A 5198-nucleotide genomic window follows, 5' to 3' on the forward strand; every position below is an offset into this window, starting at 1 on the left:
ATCACGTAACTGCTCACAGTTAACTTAACTTCTCAAGTATCCTTGAACAATGACAACACCACATAAGACTTTTCTGTTGGCTAATGAGTCATTCACTCGCTGATATTGTTTGAGATGCGTGGCTGGTGGAACTATTTATAACGTTGCTTCATGAATCTTGCATATGCAGGTCCTACGTGTATTGATCATGAGTAAAAAAAAACCACGCCTCGATTCTGTTACGCAATGTCTCACCTCGATGGACTGTGTTGGCAAATTTTTCGCTGAAAGGACGTTCAAGCGCCATCAGACGGAACGAACAAAGAAACCATGCCACCGGTGCAGAGCTGAAAACTAAATCAATATTTATATGGTGCCTGCACTTGATTTCTGAAAGCTGCATAATTGCAGTTTATTATTCTTCAGCAACCAAGCTATACTTTTTAAAATACACATTGCCTTCATTTAGAAAAATAACACTAGAAAAATCCAAATTCGAAGCTTATGAGGTCGTTTTGCTTTCGCGTCAAACTAAGGGCGTTAGAGGCTGTAAGACGCATTTTATAATGCCATCGGGGCGTTTCAAAAATGGGCAGCTGGCATGCGCAGGCACACATAGGCTTTGCGGGCCCACGCCGTCGTCCGTCTCTTCACGTGGCGAGTGCCTTGCTGGTGGGGAATTAGAGGTCGGGAGATGGAAGCACCAGCAATGCGTTCTTTTCTTTGCAAAATTACAGGATTGTGATTGAGCACACTTCGAACAAACAACGTATTTTTATATGAAGTATTAGCTGTCCCCAGATTCCTAACCTAGGAACGTCGGCGCTATGAAGGGCGGCCAATGAACTGGTCTAAAGCCATTGTAGGACTCCGCCACCGAGTGAAAAAAACCTAACGAAAAAGCTGTGGCGTGTCGTCCCTGCGCGTAATGTTGAAAACGGGCTGCGTGGAGTTCTGGACAAAAATCTAATTGATGAGCGATGTAAGGGCAACAATTCAACGGCACAAATGATTCCACAGAGGACAAGGCACATTTCCTCGTTTTAACAGCTTCGCCAATTGAATGCGATAGCGTTAATAATAATTATCGCCCTTCCCGGCACCACTAATGAGCCATGCCAGCGCCATCATGGCGCCGGCATAGGCCCTCCGATTGGACCGCCACTTTCACCACGTGAATGTTATCAGTGTCTCGTGTCTACATGTAGTGCACCCCTTCTGTGCAAGTGCAATGAGCAACACTGAAGGCATTGCGCTACATGCGGTGACTGCTGCGTATGGCGCGGCCGCGCCAGCCCTACGCTGAAAGCGATCTGTGATGCCTACAGTGTAGACGTCTCGGCGCACCGACGGCCGATAGCTTCATGTGCGCTATAACACCCATTCGCTTGCGCGTCACCCGCGTTCACGAAGTAAAACGTCACTGTAACTTTTCGCCGTAGGCATGGCAGGGCCGTCAGCCAGACTGCCACTGCCGTTTCCGTTAAAGATAGCATCTGTGTTATTCCTGAGAGTTTTCTTCATCCCATTAGGTCCTTTCTCACGTGAAGAAGGCTCTTCGATCTCTGATTTTGTGTCGCGACCAAGAAGCACATCATCTTGTCTTAAGGCCCAGTGTTCAAAAGGGAAATGCAAGGCTTGTTGCAATGCGACATATCCCCATCAGCTTTCCTCCCAGTGATTTTTTAGGCTATGGACACCTCTGCGGCTGTGGAAAATGCATAATTGTTCCCAACACTCACTGGCTTGATTGATCTGAACTACGTGGTCGCCAAAGTGAAGTCAAGCAGTCGGCGTTCACGCGCCACACAAGTTCATCTATCGCAAACCACGCAAATTGTACTGTAATCGTTAAAGTTTCACCTCCAGCTTCTGGCCCGTGGCAATAAAAAAAGAAGGCAGAATTCCACATTTCTCTCGATTTTCTGATTATTTATTAGAAGCAGGTGTGGACACTGATGCTTCTTAACGCTGAGCGACGGCGGTTTGTTTTAAACCTTGTGTCGACCTTCTTTACACATCTTCACGAGTCACGGAGTCTTGCGTTCCTAACGGTAAGAAAGGTTAAAAAAGTCCAAAAACAGCACTAACATTGTTTCCCGGGAATAATTTGTAAAACTTGACGGGCGCCAAACCTGCGTTGAAACATGACACGCAAGCAAAAAGCAATTTCGCGTGTCATTTAGAAACCCGGTTATCCGTAATTGAAAGGGCGACAGCGTTCATTAGCGATCGCAGGTTTATGGTTGCGCGGAGCCGCGTAGCTGAATTCGTTGGTTTGCCTACTGTCCCTCCTTGAGAAAACCGTCTGTATTGCTCTCTGTGGACCCTGGCGTGCATGTTTTGCGGTTTATGTAGCTACAGCCACGAGCTTCTCTCTTGCTTATTATGGCTCCCGTTTGTGTCGTCTGGCCTAGCGCCCAAATTGGAAAGTTCGAAGGAAATGCCGAATCCGTGGAGCACCTGAATCAGCGTTTCGGTTGTGCAACACAACTGGCATAGCCAAGTTTAGAAGCCCAAGCGCCTCTGCCGATGTGGCCGTAGTTAAGAACACATGCCTGTCGTCTTTCTTCATTGTAGCACACAACTCGGCAGTCGTAAGAGTCTGCAAGTGGGATGCGTCGACTAAAGAAGTAGCTGTTTGGAATAATCGCCGATTTGCTTTAGCACGCGTTGTCGCACTTTATGTTTGAACTTTTATCGAGCCGGACGGAAACCGTTGTTATTGTAGAAAAAGAAGTTGTTGGATAAACGTTCCCTGCTCGGGGAGACATGAAGAAAAGAACGTTTTCAAAACAGGACCTCGCAATCGTGTGTCTCGCGCAGTCTTCAATAATTCCTTTTTTCGAATATGGTCTGGTTCAGGCTCAGAAACATTGTAAGAATATCGGTTACGGTTCAGCTCCAGCCAAAATTCCCGTTCGGGTAGGGTTTGTTTTATGGGTTCGGTTCGGGCATCCTAGTTATAAACGTTTTATTTCGAGAACTGCGTGAAATAAACATGACTACAGCACTAAAAAACATATTTTTGTCGAAATGAGTAGGTCATCACCCCACTATTGTGAAAAAAGGTACGCCGCCAGCGAAAACACAGCGTATTCGTCCGATTAGTCTTCGCGGCGAGGGCTGGGGAACGCATGATGGAAACCGCAATTCGCGACATATAACTGGCAGTGTATTTGCCAACTGGAATTGTAAGCTGTTGGTTTAACGCGTGTCCTGTGCGCTTGTTCTGTTTGTCACTATCCCGTTTTCGCACCCGTCATATTGAACTTTTTTTCAAAGATGTATATTATTAAATAATTCAATCATCCCACATTGAAAAAGCGACACTGCTTACATAGAAAAAAATAGGGTAAAACATATTGCTTGAAAGTCGAATGTGCAGGAAAGAAATACTGTTAAAATATGGGGACCTTTTATAGGATATTGGTGAAGCGATATCACACTTTCAGTTCTTTATTAAAAGGGCAAGTAAGCAATAAAGGCCGTCCAATGAAAATGCTCTCTCGTGAACAATCTTCAGTGGCTTCACATTATGTGCCCACACCCATTCCGAAAATCTCTTTAGCAAGCAGTTTTATGAGATTTCGATCAACCAGTCGCTTTTATCAGCGAGAATCATAAATTTATTTGCCTATTCGTTGCTCCTCTCTCCCGTAACGTTATGATAACTGATGTTGCCGTCCATTGACTTGAGATACTGGCTATTTTGCAGACAATTCCGCATGTGATTTTTAAGTGGGCGGCAGTGTGGACTAAATTTACATGAATTGACCTTCTCGTCAGGTGTGATACTATTACTAAGTCTCAGAACGCAGCTAGAACATCAGGTAGTAGTGGGATATTGGTAAACGAAATTGCCGCTGCAACGAAACAGCAGTGTGATTAGTTGTTTCTGCATTAAGGCAACGGAAAAAGATGTTATGAAACGGAACCATATTTTTCAACTTCGGGCAACGGTATCGTTACAGGCATAACTGTTTGAGTTTTTTCTTTTCGAGTTTTCCAGCCAATTTTCCGCGTTCCTTTGTTGGCGGCTTTTGTTGGTACCAAGGTTACTGTTGCTCTACCGTGGACGTGGTATGCTGTGGTTGCCGGATCGAATCCCGGCCACTGCAGCCGCATTTTGAGGGCGAAATGCGAAAACACCCGTCTCCTTAGAATTAGGTGCACGTTAAAGAACCCCAGATGGTCCAAATTATTCCAGAGTCCCCCACTGCGGCGTTTCTCATAATCAGATCGTGGTTTTCGCACGCAAAAACCCCATATATTAATTTAGTGCTGCCGTTTCTATTAGTAGGCAATGTCGGTGAGCTGCGAGTTTGCTTAGCCATTCGGATAGCGGCATAGAAAGGCCCGCATAGAGCGCTGATGCTGGAGACAAAGATAAAGGTTAATGACCACTTCGAGAGAGGTTGCTCCACTAAAAGGCATATTTTTGACTAAACGACTATCATTTACTGTTTTTGATTATGTGTTGTGCTGTAAGCTCTTGTCAGCGGCTGTGCGAAGGTATAAACTATGTAAGAAGAAGCTTTGTATTCGTTTCTGCTACACCTAATATCTGCAGTTGACAATAAAGTATCGCCCCTTTCAAAGGACATCTTGTATATCTTTCATCTCCAACTCTCGATAAATGGAAGTCCTAATCAACGGAACTTAATTTCTTGGCCCCGTGAGCTCGAGTTTCACGAGAGTTTAATGTATCTAAAAACAGACCCAAGATTTTCTTTTCGAACTACTGCCCAATTCGGGTTCTTCTCTTTGTGATTCAACCACTGCAAGATTGCTTTTGAAAACGCCTAAATACGTAACTTCACTATTCTAACTCATAAAAGACCTGCCAATTCGGTTTTCGATTGATCGTTAACGAATTAAACTAAGCAGAATAATTTGTGTGACACTCACGAGATTGCTTTCTTTCTCTGTCACCAGTATTGTAATTCTCTGTTGTTCTGATTAATACGGAGGAGTTGACGCAGGCGCACGACTACCCAAAACACATTTTTGTGAAGATAACGACTGCATAACTGTGCAGAATTGAGGCACGGTGCATGTGTTCCTTTCAAATGCTGCTGCGTTAATTACTTAACCAATTTTTTGCTGTGTCCGAAATATATACAGACTCGAGAATTCACGTTAAATATCCTTCTTTTCGCGTTGACAATTATATTTTTACATTACCATGCTAACTCTTCCGTTGTGTATTTCTTCCA

General features: G+C 44.4%; 1 protein-coding gene across 2 annotated transcripts in view; it reads right to left on the reverse strand.

Moving 5' to 3' along the window:
• The window catches only part of LOC125943829 (evasin P672-like), a 305979-nt gene that overhangs the window by 114977 nt on the left and 185804 nt on the right, over positions 1-5198 (reverse strand). The window lies entirely within an intron of this gene.

This window comes from Dermacentor silvarum, chromosome 3 (assembly GCF_013339745.2).
Source record: "Dermacentor silvarum isolate Dsil-2018 chromosome 3, BIME_Dsil_1.4, whole genome shotgun sequence".
In the NCBI taxonomy this organism is placed as follows: domain Eukaryota; kingdom Metazoa; phylum Arthropoda; class Arachnida; order Ixodida; family Ixodidae; genus Dermacentor; species Dermacentor silvarum.